Source organism: Choloepus didactylus, chromosome 13, assembly GCF_015220235.1.
Source record: "Choloepus didactylus isolate mChoDid1 chromosome 13, mChoDid1.pri, whole genome shotgun sequence".
NCBI lineage: Eukaryota > Metazoa > Chordata > Mammalia > Pilosa > Megalonychidae > Choloepus > Choloepus didactylus.
This window is the reverse complement of record NC_051319.1, coordinates 34384379-34401354: the sequence shown is the minus strand read 5'-3', so window position 1 is coordinate 34401354 and position 16976 is coordinate 34384379. Positions and strand designations below refer to the sequence as shown.

Below are 16976 nucleotides of genomic sequence, written 5' to 3'. Positions count from 1 at the left end.
TCATGCCAAGCCTAGATTTTACCTGAGTAGCATCCTTCCTCAGCTTTCTTCTCTTCCTTATCCCTAACCTTAAAGGGTTAGTACATTCTGTCAAAAATTTGTTTGCACCTGAATTCCTTTCTCAGGCTCCGCTTCTAGGGAGCCAGGCCTGAGCCAAAACAAAGCAAAACAAAATATCTCTATTTTCATTCAAAGTTAAGATCCTCCACTCCCTACTCTAGCTAAAGTAGTCTACAGGAAGGCCACCAGCCTTCAGAGAGAGGGAGTGGTTAATTTCTTATTACTTTTCGTACTCACCAGTACCCCACTCGCCACCAGTTGGCTGCTATCAACTGGTTCATCTATTGAAATGAACATGTGATTTTTATTTTTAAGACAACAAATTTGTTGAAGTCTCTTGAGTTTTTCTGAGGTTGAACCATCCTTATATTTCTCATGGGGGGTAGGGACCTTACTTAATCATGATACTCTGTTTACTTTGAGGCTATATTGTCAGTGTACGCTCGTATCCCTTTAGTCCACTGGCCATCCCTTCCCCAGGCTGATATTGTCTAGAATTGTAGTTTGATTAAGAACTCTTTTTATTTCCCTTAAATCCTTGTATTTTGTTGACAAAATAAACATTGGCACATTTATTTAGTCATCTTATTTTCCATATCATTGACTGCATCTCCTAGATTTATTTTTCTTCTTACTGGAGTACTTCCTCCAAGAGTGTTCACAAAGTGAATTTTGTGTGGCAAACTTTGTATGTCTGAAAACATCTCCCCTGGGCCCTCCATGGTGCCTCTGAAATCTGGCTGTGGGTGTCCTCTGTGTGGCAGGTGCCCCAAAGTACAATTGTGGGATCTTTAGGGCTGGCCTCCAAACCTTGGTGCCTCACACTGCAACAATGCACTTTCCAGCTGACCTCTTGTGTACTCCTCAGCAGTCAATCCAAGAAATACATCCATACCCTCTTACTGTGGGATCTCCTTGCTTAGCCAGAAGCTCCAGTGTGAGGTTCCTTGACAACTCAAGCCTGACTAACTTCCAGACTCATTTACTTGCTCACAGTAAACTCATGTATCCTTGGCTTTCCAAATTGTTGGCTCCTTCCACTTACTGACTTCTCTCTACACCATGGCCTTGAGGGTGTCTCCTGCCCACCTTCCCCAGGCAGGTAGAAGACACTCAACTCCTGAATACACACATCCATGTCTTCCAAATACTCTGTCACTGCTACTCCGCACTAGCCTTACACTGGGAGGGACTATGATACGTGGCAGCACAGGAAGCCTTCCATTCTGGAATGAGACAACGGTCTCCCCTCTTGCAGATATCTGCAGTATTTCTGAGTGGTTATCTTGAAATCCAATTTGTTTAACTCAAATAGGAGACTACTACAGCAATCACAACTAAGCCAACAATGCTCTACCTTGATGGGTCTCTCTACTCTTCTTTTCACATTTCCAGTCTTCTCCTACATAGGATCAGGAATAAAATGGCTTCTGAATTCTCAAGAGCATTACTAGAAAGTAGGAGATAATGGGGCAATGCCTTCAACATTCTGAGGGAAAATGGATTCCACTCTAAACATCTATACCCAGCCAAGTCATCATTCAAGTGTTTGGATAGAATAGAGATATTGTAGACATGAAAGATCACAAAAGTTTATCTCACATACACAAATGAATGTTTTCCACTGAATTAAGGGAATAAAGCCAAAAGAGATAAAGAATGAGATCAAGAAAATAAGGAATCTAATTCAAGAGGGAAGCAAAAGGAATCCTCAGAATGATGGATAAGGGAAGTCTCAAGACAGTAGGCATTTAGTTACTTGAGAACAATTTTGTCCAGACTGGAGCAGTTTGCCGATACCTAGAAAGGTTGAAAACATGCATACCACATTAATTAAACTTCTAGATGTATCCTTTGGGCATAGAGAAATTCTTGTACCTGTAGCCAAGGAAACTATACAAAAATGTTCTTTACTGTACTGTTTGAAATAGGGGAAAATGGAAAAATAACCTAAATGTTCACACATGAGGAATGAATGAATAAATACTAGTTTATGCATACAGTAGAATACTATGCCAGCCCTGAAATGAATGAACCACCTCTACATGGATAAATCTCAGAAACATGCTACTGAGGATACTGGGCCAACCTGAAGTTGCAAAATGGTACATATGATCCATGTATATAAAATGTTGAAACACAAAATAATATTATATCTGTTCATGGATATATACATATACAGTAAATTATGAAAGCTTTCATGGAAAAGTAACCCCCAAAATTCACAATTGTAGCTTTGCACAGTAGCAGTATTGTAGCCATGAGGTTTATCTGAGGCACGATTATTACTGATTGAAAACTTTTCCCAATACCCTGCCATGAAGACTTGAAATACAGTCGACATTGGCAATTTTTGACAGTCTCTATGGAAACTGAGCATTATTAGTTTAAATAAAGAGCCTTTTTTTCTGAAAAAAAAAAATTCACAGTCATGGTGACTCATAAGGGTAGGCAAGAGAGATGAAAAGAGATGAGGGAAGGAGAGTATTAGATGCATTCATAATACTTTGTTACAAACATCCAAATAAAAATGATCTGAAGCAATTAAATAAAGGTTAACGTTTGTTAAATAGGAGGAGGTGGGTATGTGGGTATCTGCTATGTTTATTTTCTGCATGTTTGAAATACTTAGCAGGGGTGGTATGGAGAATATGTGCTGGCTGACCATCAGGGAGCCAGTCTTGTTTCTGGTCTCCGTTGAAGACAGTTGTGAATTGGGGTAGCTGGTGGTGGATACCTGAAACTATCAAACTACAACCCAGAACCCATGAATCTTGAAGACAATTGTATAAAAATGTGGCTTATGAGGGGGGACAGTGGGATTGGGGGGCCATGGGGATCACACTCCCTTTGTCTAGTTTGTGGATGGATAAGTGGAAAGGTGGGGGAAGGAAACGAACAGACAAGGGCGCCCAGTGTTCTTTTTTACTTTAGTTGCTCTTTTTCACTTTAATTATTACTCTGGTTATTTTTGTGTGTGTGGTAATGAGGGTGTTGGGGGTTGATTTTGGTGATGAATGTACAACTATGTAATGGTACTGTGAACAATTGAATGTACGATTTGTTTTGTATGACTGTGTGGTATGTGACTATATCTCAATAAAATGAATATTAAAAAAAAAAGACAGTTGTGTACTCTTACGGAAGTCCTTTAATATTTATAAGTCTCAGTTCCTTTACTTGTAAATAGAAAGTAATAACATTTGACCTGCCTCCTTCAGGGTTTGGAAGATAACCAAATGAAATAATATATGTAAAAAGCCACTTCGACAACCAATAAGAACTAAATAATTTTTTAAAATTATTACTGTTTCCATGTTGACATGTAAGGAATTGGATATCCATAAAAATAATAATTCCAATTTAGGGGACCAACATCAACATCTTGTATAGAACTTTAAAGTGGGTCATTATATTGTTATTTTGACTCTCCAAAATTATTCTAGTTATCTGATCCTGCTCTGGAGGCTTGAGAAAAAGAAGAAGAAAATTAGGGTCCGTTATTCCTCCTAACTCTATCCCATAACTATTGTAAGGATTTGAAAGAGTTAAAGCACAAAGATCTATCAGCAACCACTGGGAGAAAAACACACTGCCTGTAAAGATGGGAGATGATGTTTAAGGAAATGTCGATTTAGCAAAGAAGACCATTGGCAAAAGAGCACAAAGTATGTTTCTATTTAGCACCTTAAGAGTCTGTTTTAAATAATAGTGTTAGAAAAGAATATAAAGTGAAGGAGAACAAAAGGCGCTTTTAACATATTTACACTTCTCAATTGTGCTCTTCTTAATAAATGAACTCTCCTGGAAAACATTTGTTAGCTAGAAGCAATTAAGGCTGAGGCTCTAGTCTCTCTCCACTAATTAATTACAGCAAATGAGTCTGTAATGCGCATCATAACAACTTAATAAGCTAGGCCAAATTATTTTAGGTTCTGCCATGCTAGTATTAAATCTAAATTATGTAAATAAAGTTTGTATATGAATAGCTTTTGAATTACCTGTGTCCTTCAAAATAAACTGTGTTTATGTGGAAGGGGTGAGGACAGAGAATGGTAGAGTAGAGTTGAGGATAGAAAAAAGGAGGACAAAACAGAGCAATTGTGGAAATGTACACAAAATTTAACCTTCGATAACATAATATCCCTTCCCTCTTCTGCATATATCACTGGTCAACCAAATGCAATTGCAACTGGTCCTTTACATTTTTTCAGTATTAGTTGGACTTGAACAGTGGAGAACACAATAACTGTCTTAGCTTCCCTTTTATGACATCATTGGTTACATTATCAAATCTCACCTCAAATACCTAATTGTATGTGAATCAACCTAAGACTGATAAAAGCTCTCTAGTAGTATCTCTCCTCTTAATGAAACTTTAAAGGCAATTAGTGACTCAGAGAGTCAATGAACAGACTGCATATCTGGGGATCAGTTAAAATATGGCTTACTGTCACCGAAAGAGCCAAGGGCCCTAGTCCAGCTGTGAATTATCTCACACATATTTATCAGAAATTTTAAAGCTCTAGTTTCCATAAAATCAAAGTCAATGTGTCTTCTAGATAATAGCATCTGCTACCACCTCAAGGTGTTAATTGACTAACTCGAGCAAAAAGTCAAGCAGTTCCTCATCTGTCCCTCCTTGAGTCACAAAGAATTCACTGCCCATGAAAGCATCATTTAGGAAGCCCCAGGATTGAAGGAAAAAGGGGGTGTAGGAGAGCAGAGCTGGAGCTGAAGGAGGGGTATGTTAGGTGGTCTTTTCCATGGACCTTTTTTTCCAGTTTGTTATTTGCACCAAGTCTCTCCAGAGCTTATAACCGGGGATTTCCCCGATAGCATGGAGAAGACAGTGGAACAATTCTCTCAAGATATTTTTGAAACAAAAGCTGTTTCGAGGCAGAGGGGAGCATGCCAGTTTGACAAACCAGAAGAAATTTTAGAGGCAAAGGCCAGTAACGAGGAGAAATCATTAGTAGGCTCCCTTTCTCTCTTTTTATTGTTACACCCACCATTTTGGGGAGGTAAATGGATGAAAATGGAGACACACACACATAAAATTTGTGTTTGCCATAAGGGCAAATTTAATAGAAGCAGAAACTATACCTGACCACTTTTCATAATTTCTGTTCCTAAATACATTTTTCTATCAAATTTGTGACAGTATATATATATATATACAATCTATCGTTTCCCCTTTTAGTCACATTCATATAAATATATTTCAGTTTTGTTAATTGCATTCACAATATGCTACCATCACCACCATCCATTAACAAAATATTTCCATTATTCCAAATAGAAACCCTGTACATTTTAAGCCTTAACTTTCTATTTCCTAACCATACCCCATCCCTGGTAACCTATATTCTAGATTCTTAATCTAAGAATGTGCTTATTCTAATTGTTTCATACCAGTGAGATCATACAATATTTGTCATTTTGTGTCTGGTTTATTTAACTCAATATATCTTCAAGGTCCATCCATGTTGTCACATGTATCAAGACTTCTTTTCTTTTTTACATCTGAATAATATTCCATGGTATGCATATACCACATTTTATTTATCTATTCATGGGTCAATGGACACTTGAGTTGCTTCTATCTTTTGGCAATTGTGAATAATCCTGCTATGAACATAAGTGTGCAAATATTGGAATGAGTTGCTGCTTTCAGTTCTTTGGAGTATGTACCTAGTAGTGGGAATGCCAGGTCATATGGTAATTCTATACTTAACTTTCTGAGAAACCACCAAACTGTCTTCCACAGTGGCTGCACCATTTTACATTGCCACCAGCAATGAACAAGTGTCCCTATTTCTCCACATCTCCTACATTTGTTATTTTGTTTTTTTAAAAGTAGCCATTCTGGTGGGTGTGAAATGGTATCCCATTGTGGTTTTGATTTGCATTGCCCTGATGGCTAAGATGTTGAGCATCTTTCCATATGCTTCCTGGCCATTTGTATATTTTCTTTGGAGAGATGTCTGTTCAAGACTTTGGCCCATTTTAAAACTTGGGTTGTTTGTCTTTTTGTTGTTCAGCTGAAGAATTTCTTTTTATATTTTGGGTACTAATCCTTTATTGGACGTGTGTCTCCCAATGTCTTCTTCTATTGTATAGGTCGTCATTTTATTTTCAGGATAAAGTCTTTTGAGGCACAAAGGCTTTAAATTTTGATTAGGTCCCTGTATTAGTTAGGGTTCTCTAGGGAAACAGAATCAATGAGAGATACCTATAAATATAAGATTTATAAAAATGTCTCATGCAACTGTGGGTATGCATGAGTCCAAATTCTGTAGGGCAGGCGGCAAACTGGCAACTCCAATAAAGATGTTCAATGAACTCCTCAGACAACAAACTAGCAACTTCAATGTATGTGTTCAGTGAACTCCTCAGGAAACAAACTGGCAACTTCGATGCTCTCCTCAGGAAACCCTTTGCTGGTCAGCCGAAGAAGAAGTGAAGGTCCTCTATATGTCTCACTTAAAAGTCTTCAACTGATTGGATTAAATCCAGTTGACAGCATTCTCTCATTGTGGAAGACACGCCCTTTGCTGACATCATCAGTCACAGCTGCAGCCAGTTGACTGCTGATTTAACAAACCAGCCTTCTGATTTATTGAGCAGCCACAAAAGTCCTTGCAGTAAAGGTTAGGACAGTGCTTACTTGACCTGGGTACCATCACCTGGCCAAGTTGACACAGGAACCTAACCATCACAGTCCCATTTATCTATTTTTTCTTTTGCTGCTTTTGCTTTGGGTGTAAAGTCTAAGAAATCATTGCCTAACACAATGTTCTGAACATGATTCCTTATGTTTTCTTCTAGGAGTTTGATAGTTCTAGCTCTTATATTTAGATTTTTGATCCATTCTGAGTTTTGTATAAACTATGAGGTAGGGGTCTTTCTTCTTATTATTTTTTTTTTAATGGAGATCCAGTTTCCCCAGGACCATCTGTTGAAGAGACTATTCTTTGCCAATTCAGTGGTCTTTGCCTTCTTGTCAAAAATCAGTTGGCCATAAATGTGAGGGTTGATTTCTGAGCTCTCGTTTCGATTCTATTGGTCTATTTGTCTGTTCTTGTGCCCATACCATGCTGTTTTGATTACTATGGCATTGTAATAAGTTTTAAGATTGGGAAGTGTGATTCCTCCAACTTCATTCTTCTTTTTCAAGATGGCTTTGGCTATTCAGGGCCCCTTACACTTCCATATGATTGGCTTTTCCATTTCTCCAAAGAAGGCTGCTGGAATTTTGATTGGGATTGCACCAAATATAGAAATTTGGGGGGGGGGGGGAGGTTGGATTGACGTCTTAACAATATTTAGTCTTTAAATCCCTGAATATGAAATGTCTTCCCACTTATTTAGGTCTTTTTTAATTTATTTAAGCAATGTTTTGTAGTTTTCTGTGTACAAGTCCTTTGCATCTTCAGTTAGATTTATTCCTAGATATTTGATTCTTATAATTGCTACTGTGAATGGAATTTTTTCTTTATTTCTTCTTCCAATTGTTGATTACTTGTGTATAGAAACCTTATTGATTTTTGAGTGTTGAACTTGTAGCCTGCCACTTTGCTGAATTTATGTATTAACTCTAGGAGCTTTATCTGTGGATTTTTCAGGATTTTTGGTTTTTAGACCATAACATTTGCCAATAGGGAAAGTTTTATTTCTTCCTTTCCAACTTAGATGCCTTTTATTTCTTTTTATTGCTAATAGCTCTTGCAAGAACTTCCAGTACAATGTTGACTAACAGTGGTGAAGGTGGGCCTTCCTTTTTTTTTTTCCTGATCTTAGAGAGAAAGCTTTCAGGCTTTCACCATTAAGTAGGACATTGGGTGTGTGCTTTTCATATATGCCCTTTATCATGTTGAGGAAGTTTCCTTCTATTCCTAATGTTCTAAGTGTTTTTATCAAGAAGTGGTGCTGGATTTTGTCAAATACCTTTTCTGCATCAATTGAGAAGATTTTGGTTTTTTTCTTCATTCTGTTAATGTGGTATATTATATTAATTTATTTTCTTATGTCGAACCAACGTTGCACACCAGGGATATATCCCACTTGACTATGATGTGTAATTATTTTAATATACTGTTGGGTTGGGTTTGCTAGTATTTTGTCAAGGATTTTTGTCTACATTTATAACAGATATTGGTCTGTAGTTTTTTCCCTTGTGGTGTCTTTATCTGGCTTTTGTATGAGGGTGATGTTGGCCTCACTGAATGAATTAGGGAGTGTTCTCTCCTCTTCAGTTTTTTTAATGAGTTTGAAAATAATTTGAACTAATTCTTCTTGGGATCTTTGGTAGAATTCCCTGGTGAAACTATCTGGTCCTGGGCTTTTCTTTGTGGGGAGGTTTTTGATTACTGATTCAATCTCTTTACTAGTAATTTTCTATTTCTTCTTGACTCAATAGAGGTAGTTTGTGTGTTCCTAAGAATTTGTCCATTTCATCTAGGCTACCTAATTTATTGGCATACAGATGTTTGTGATATTCTCTTATAGTCCTTTTTATTTCAGAGGGATTGGTATTAATGCTCACGTTTCATTTCTGATTCTCTCTTTTTTTCCTTGTCAGTCCAGCTAAAGGTTTGTCAATTTTATTGGTCTTTTCAAAGAACCAACATTTGGTTTTGTTGATTCTACTAATTTTTTGTTCTATTTCATTTATCTCTAATCTTTGTTATTTCCTACCTTCTGCTTATTTTGGGTTTAGTTTGCTCTTCCTTTCCTAGTTTTTCAAGTTTGAGGTTAGGTTTCTGATTTGAAGTCTTTCTTTTTTTAATGTAAACATTTAGAGCTATACATTTCTCTTTCAGTACTGCCTTCACTGAATCCCATAAATTTTGGTATTCTGTATTTTCATGTTCATTTGCCTCAAGATATTTCCTAATTCAGCTCTGATTTCCTTTTTAATCCATTGGTTATTCAAGAGTATGTTGTTTAATTTCCATATATTTGTGAATTTTCCATTTCTCCTTCTGTTATTGTTTTTTAGCCCCACTCCATTGTGGCCAGAGAATGTACACATGATTTCAATATTTTAAAATTTATTTAGACTTGTTTTGTGACCTAATATATGGTCTATCCTGGAGAATGATTCATGTGTATGTAAGAAGAATGCATATTCTGTTTTCATTGGGTGGAGCGTTCTATATATGTCTGTTAGGTCTATTTGGGTTAGAATATCACTCATGCCTTGTATTTCCTTATTGATCTTCTGAGTAGATGTTCTATCAATTATTGAGAGTGGTGTACTAAAACCTCCTGCTATTAATGTAGAACTGTCAATTTCTCCTTCAAATCTGTCATTATTTGTTTCATATATTTTGGGGCTCTGCTGTTAGGTACATATATACCTATAACTGTTACATCTGTTGAATTGTCTCCTATATCAGTATAACAACCATCTTTGTCCCACATATTTTTTTTTTTTTACTTAAAGTCTCTTTTATATAATATTAGTATAGCTACCCCATCTTTCTTTTGGTTACTACTTGCATGGTATATTTGTTTCTACCCTTTCACTTTAAACCTACTTGTATCTTTGACCTTAAGGTGAGTCCCTTGTAGACAGCATATAATTGGGTCATACTTATTTTACTTCATTCTGCCAATCTCCATCTTTTGACTGGAGAGTTTAATTCATTTGCATTTAAAGTCACTACTGATAATACAGGACTTTCTTCTGCCATTTTGCGATTTAGCTTTGTATATCATACATTTTTTGTGCCTCATTTTGTTAATGCCCACTGTTGTATTTATTTGATGTTTTGTATTGTACCATATTGAGTGCCTTCTCATTTCTATCTATATATTTTTCATCAATTTTCCTTGTGGTTATTATGGGGTTAAAATTTAACATCCTAAATATGTAACACTCATATTTGGTTTGATACCAATTTAATTTCAATAACATGCACATATACTTTTCCTATAGCCCTCTGCCCCTCTACCTTTTCTTTGTACTTGTTACCACTTATATCTTTGTACATTTTTGTCCAGAAACATAGATTTATCATTACATTTTATGAATTATCACCTTAGCACCTGTGGGAAGTAAAAAATAGTTACATACCAAATGATACATTATAATAATACTAACATTGATTATTACCAAAATGGTTACCTTTATCTCACGTCTTTATTTCTTTACGCCACTTTGAATCACTGTCTAGTCTCCTTCCCTTTCAGTCTGACGAACTCCCTTCAGCATTCCTTATAAAGTAGGTCTAGTGGTGATGAACTCCCTCAAATTTTGTTTATCTGAAAATCTATCTCCTCCTCATTTTTGAAATAAAGTCTTTCCAGATATAAAATTCTTGGCTGGAAGTTGTTTTCTTTCAGCACTTTCAGAATTTCAACACATTGCCTTCTAGCTTACATGGCCAATAAATATGACAGGTGCTGAACTTCAATAGTTACCCACAAAATGCAAATTAAAACAATGGTGTGATAAAACTCCACATCTCCCAGAATGCCTAAAAGGAAAAAAGACAGAAAAGGACAAAAGGAGTCAACAGAATCTGTACATACTCCTGGTGGACAGGGGGGTTGGTACAATGACTTTGGAAATCTGTTTAGCTGTATCTACTTAATCTGAATACATACATACCCTATTACCTGACAATTACCAATAGAAATTCATACATACATTCACTGGAAAATGTGAACCAGTATGTTCATAGCAGCAGTTGTAATAGCCTCAAACTGAAAACTACCCAAATGTGCTCTAACAGTTAAATGGATAAATATATTGGGGTATAACAAATGGAATATCCTACAGCTATGAAGCTGAACTATAACTACACTCAACAATAGCAATAAATCTTACAAACATAGTATTAAAAGAAAGAAACTAGACTCAAAAGTATACATGTTGTATGACTCTATTTATAAAAAGTAAAAAAAAAAAAAAAAGATGAAAATAATCTGCTATCCTTAGGGGATAATGACTATACATGAGCATGAAGTTGACCCAGAGGTCAAAGACAATTCTAGATGGAATTCTAGATGGAATGCAGTGCTAGAAAAGTTTTGTTTCTTGGTCTGGGTCTTGGTTATAAAGGTGTGTTCAGTTTGTGAAAACTCATCAAGCTATAATAATATGTACTTTCCTGTGTATACTTTAATCAAAAGTTTAATAAATCTTTGTATCACAAAGATTGAAAACAAATTCATCAATGTATTTGTATTGATTATCTGGGATGAGGAGAAGAGAGGACATGGATAATTTATTTTCTTTTTACTTTCCTCTTTTTCTGAATTCTCTATTCTCACCAAGTATTTCCAATGGATTAAACAAATAAACTTTCTTTGTAGATTAACTTTATTGAGATATAATTTACATATAATAAAATATATCCTTTTTAAGTATACATTTCAATGAGTTTTTGACAAATAAATGTACTTTCTTGAAGTAGACATTATTCCAAAGATGAAAACCGAAAATATAAACTAAGTATAAATGGAGGTTATGTGGCCAGTCTGGAACCAAAGACAAAGTCACCATTTTGCAACCTCAATTGCCCTTGAGCAATATTGGGTCTGGTGGTCATAAGTAAGGAGGGAATGAGTAGGCCTTTAATAAAACACTCTTATCACTTGTGGTGGTTAATTACATGTATCAACTTGGCTAGGTTATGGTGTCCAGTTGTTTGGTCAAACACTAGCCTAGATGTTGCTGTGAAGGCATTTTGTAGATAAGATTAACATCTACAGTCAGTTAACTTCAGGTTAAGGCGATGGCCCTTGATAACGTGAGTGGGCCTCAGCCAATTAGTTGAAGGATTTAAGAGAAAAGAACTGAGGTTTCCTGAAGAAGAGATTCCTCCTCAGCCTGCTTTCATTCCCTACCAGTTTCAGAATTGCCACCCCCCACAATCTCATGAGTCAATTCCTTCTCTGCAGAACTCTGAGACACCACTCCAGAAAGAGTTTCTCTAAAATTGCACCACCCTAAATCATAGATGTACATGACAATCAGAACTATAAAGGGACAAAATATCAGCATTGAACCATAGCATCTCCTGGAAGATATTACAGAATAAATTCAAGACTATTCATCTGAAGAATGAGATATGGAAATGCCTGCCTTGCCAATCTTCAGTCACTACTTTATTAAACCTAATTGCTGAAAATAGTCCTGAAAATGGGAAATACCCTCTGATCATGAGGCAGATTTAAGGAGCAATGTGGGATACATGCTGCTGTCAGGGTAGGAAACTTCTCACTCTTCATTTCTGCCTTCTTTCCTTCCTCCGTTTTCATCTTTATTAAGCACCTACAATGTACCAGACACCATGCTAAATGCTGGTATTACAAGAATAAAGAAAAAATTACATGATCCCTATCCTCACAGAGTTTACACTCTAGTGAAGGAAGACAGACAAACAAACAAACAAAACTTTTATAATTTCAACTGTGATAAGTGCTGTAATGGAAGCAGAGTACCTGACTCACAATAAGGGAGGTGAGGGGAAATATGTAAATAAGATGGTCAGGAAAGGGCTTGCTCAAAGATGATATGTAAGGAAAGACCAGAAGATTTTTAATGCCTTTGAGGACACAGAGAGCAGATCTTGCAGGTCTAGGCAGGCCTCTAACTTTCCCTGCAGGGTCAAAAGAGGGTGATCTTCCAGTGCCTAACTCAATGGTTGGAACAGAGAATGCATCCAAAACTTGAGGAAGAAGCAGTGGGAAGGAGAGAAGGAGAGAGGAGAAAGGAAGAAAAGAATTCCATCTAGAATTGTCTTTGGCCACTGTGGGAATAGCAGAGCAAACAAGTACCATTTCCCACTTCCTTCCATCACAGCCTTTCAGGACATTTCTCAGAAAGTCAAGCACAATTTCTTAAAATATTCTATGGTAACAGGTTAGGAGAATATTATTAAGGAAACCTAGTCTATCTCTCAGATTTCAACACCCTCCTTTAGTGGGCCAGAACTCTGACACTATACTGTCTTCTTGAGACTTGCGTGAGTGACTTTGCACAAGGAAGAATCTGATTCAGTATTTCAGTGTGTTAGAATATGTGTGCATGTGTGTATGTGTGCTTGTGTGTGTTCACTGTTAGATCAGGCTGTGCAGGCAGAATGGGGTTACATTCAGGGTATATCTTTCCTGTAAGGTCTCTAGCACTGTACTTTTCCTACCCTTCCCAGTAGGTGGCATCTGTCAGCCTGTCATTCCCTACTGGTGTAAGGAGGTGTGGCCCCTTTAGTTTCTGTTTTGACTGTTTTCTCCCGGGGTCTGGGATCTGAGTTCTGAAGAGCTGGGCCCCACCTCCTTCCTCTTAGGGAAGATACACCCCTTAGGGAGTTATCTTCTGCATTTGAATTGGTGCTTCTGTTATCTCTGCCCCTGTCTGGGTCAGAGTTCTGCAAACTGAAAATGCTGAGGCTCTCTCCAGTGAACCACTCAGTTTGAAAAAGAGAGAAAGGAAAAGAAAGCCCCTTTTCAGAGCCAATTCATGGCCCCCCAGTTTTGCCCATTGGTAAGAGAGAGCTCCTGGTCTTTCTGGCTCTTTAAGGTCAGTCATCTCTAAAAGCCTCTGTCTGCTTCTTAGGAGTTTTGTCTGTTTGTAGCTTGTATTCAGCAGTCCACATTTGTTAATTAAAACCCAGTCGGAGCTGAGCTGAGCTATATTCGCTGGCTCTGGGAATGCTGATGTCTCCTACAGCGAGGGCTTGCAGCTTAGCTGCCATGGGGGGAGGGGACTCCCAGCACGGTTCCACGGTTTTTACTTACAGATTTTATACTGCAATCTCAGCCATTCCACCCAATCCAGGTTGATGTATGAAGTTTGGACAGTCACGGTTGTCCCCCAGCAGTTGTTCCAGATTATTTACTAGTTATTCCTGGTTGTTTATTAGTTGTTCCAGGGGACTAACTAAATTCCATTCCTCTCTATGTTGCCATTTTGCCCCTCCTCTGGGGAACTTTTAAAGCATACCGATGGGCAGACCCTACTCTCAGAAATTCAGATTCAGTTTGTCTGGGATTGATCCCTGGCAGCTGTATTTTTTGAAGAACACCAGTTAATTCAATGCTGTCAGAGCTGAGAAAAATTGGCCTACAGGGTAGCTTGTTCACAAGATGTGGGGAAGAATCATTACTAAGCCAGTATATAGGGGAAAGGAGAAAGAGCTGTAAATGTGGACTTTGGGTTTCTAAAGGCACAGAGAAATAAGGGGAAAGTTGGAGTGAGGGTGGGAGTGAACCAGATGAGCAAGGGGACCAGTCCTTGGCCAATGTAGGCTTTATGTCTTGGGGCTTTAATTAAAATAAGCTGACATACATCAGACATACTTCGATCTTTAGAAATGTGAGTCCCTGGTGATTCTAGTCAGGACTCTAAAGCCCAATTTTAATCAGAAAAGGAATAGTAAGAATGGAACACAAGACTCTGGACATATGAAAAGTTTGGGAGACTTCAGTGAGGGTAACCTGTTTTTCACATATGGTGACTTCAGCACCCTTCTTTTAACCCCCTAACCCCTACCTTCCAATATCGTACTCCTATTTACTAAGCTAATTGCTCTGCCCTGTACCACCACCCATTCTCTTATCTCTGGAATTCCACTTTTACTGTAGAGTGACATTTGGTGGGAGTGTTTTGGTAGTGGTTATTGTTTTTATTGTGAATTTACTTCCTAAGTCTTCAGGGTAAAGACTTTCCCCAAGAAAACTTCAAGCTCAGGCTTTAGAGTCAAAGAGACCTAAGATTGAATACTGATTTGATCATTTATTAGTTATATAACCTTAGGCAATATATTCTCTGAGCTTCAGTTATTTTCAGTCTATAAAATGGAAATAATAATATCTAGCTTGCAAAGTTTTGTGGGTATTAAATAAGATCATAAAAATCATGTTCCTGTTGCTTGAAAGGTGCACAAGAAATGCTAGTTTTCTCCCCCTCTGGATAAGAGCTATCCTTCAGAGATGTTCTAATATAGTAGCCACTAGCCATATGTGGCTGTTTACATTTAAATTTAAATGAAATTATTTAACGTAAAAAATTCAGTACCTCAATTTCACTAGACACATTTCAAATGCTCAGTAGCTACATATAGCTAATGTCTACCTTACTGGACAGCACAAATTATAGAATACTTCCATCATTGCTGAATGTTCTATTAGCACTTCTAGACCACTAGGATCTGGTTAAGTGCAGATACAGTGAAGACAGGAACCATCCATGGGTTCCATGACCAGGCAGTGAGGTGCAGTGCTGACTCCTTCAATCAGGATACTCCATGGGTAATATACCTGCTTCTTCTTAGTGTCCACTTTCAGGAAGAAAGGGACAAAAAAAGAAGATGCTGAGGAATCTCAAAATAAGCCTGGCTTACTCAGCAATTTTGCTGAGCCAGGTCAGGATCCGTTTGTCTTGAACTCTGTGTAAGCAAAAACAGCCATGCAAGATTGCCAAGTGGAGGCATATTTGTCATAAATTTTACTTATTATTCACTCATTGATTCTAGACACTGACTTAGGCAATTTTGAATTTATTTCCCTAGCAGCCTGGGCTAAATTAAGCAACATGGCAGCATCATGAGGCTGGGAGCCTTTCAGAGAACATCTAACCCATCATCTCAGACTTTGAAGTTCCCTTTTATCTTAGTTACCATGCTTAGGCCAGACTGCCAACAACTGTCTTCTAAGGCCTATCGTCTCCAGGTCACTAGTTCAGGTCATGACTTGTTTAAACAGGAAAAACAAGCACATGATGGGTCACAGGGTGTGGATGTGCAGACTGTCCACTGCACAACTCCATGGGGTGCCATTTATAATGTTAGATCATAATTATGTATATTGATGCTGACAGTTTGCAAGAAAATAGCAATAAAGAAGGGGTGGCTTTTTCTAATTTGCATAAAGGTACCATATAGGTTAGCCACCAGAAGGGCTGGGCTAGCCACTCTGAAGTCAGATAGAAGAAAACAGATGATAGTGTTGAAATCTTTTATCTAGGGGAAATTAAGCATGATCTCAGGAACTGGAGCCCAGGAATGTCCTCGACAAGATCTCCAGTCTTTGTTCCAACAGCTGCTACAGAGATTCTTCCTCATGACTTGCTAGACTGGACTAGCCTTACCCTCTGGATTTAGAGGGTTTTTTTTCCTAGCTTCTGATCAGGTACCAACACTGGCAGTATTACAGTGGTTTTCAATCCTGGTTCTACAATCATCTGGGGAGTTTTGTTTTGTTTTGTTTAATACCAAAGTTTAAACCCTATACCAGACCAATTTAATTGAAATCTCTTTGGGCAAGGCCTGGGCACCAGTATTTTGGGTAATGTGCAGCAGGGTTGAGTACATGCCTCCAGGAGATGGAAAGAATGTAAAAGCTGGGGATAAGGGAAATCTGAATGTGCCAAGTCTCGGATAAATTGTGAACATGGAAGAATACATTTTAAAGGTATTCAGACAGGCCTTTTTAAAAAATCATTAAAATGAAGATAAGCAGAGAATAGAAAGAATTTTTTTTTAAAAAATAAGCAATATAATCTGGTATTCATGATTGTGAAGTAGGTTTTACTTGTTCGAATTTGGGAATTGAGAATTGCACTGCATATATAAGAAGTAACATCAAACTTTATTGATAAACTATTCTGAAATGTTCAAGTTGAACTTTAAAGTTTTGGAGGAAGGGAGGAAGGAAATAATTAGGAGGGAAAGGGAAGCTAGGCCCATTAAAGAAAAATAATCCATCCTACAGTTGATCCCAGGAAGAACAGGGCTCATTGTAATTTGAAACAAGGGAAACTGAGACTATCTTCCACTTGTTATTTAGAATGCCTCATGATTGCATACTAAATAAACCAAGCATGGCCTATTCTAGCTAATTTTGGGTGAGAACTGCTTTGTCATTTTACCCAGTTCATGAGGGTTCTCTGAATCATGGTT

The 16976-nt window shown here is 37.5% G+C and overlaps 1 non-coding gene across 1 annotated transcript; it reads left to right on the top strand.

Moving 5' to 3' along the window:
* The first annotated feature begins 2292 nt into the window (after positions 1–2292).
* On the top strand, positions 2293–2432 carry LOC119508643. The gene has a single exon (XR_005211542.1). It is a non-coding gene; the product is annotated as a U4 spliceosomal RNA (small nuclear RNA).
* Positions 2433–16976: the final 14544 nt, after the last annotated feature.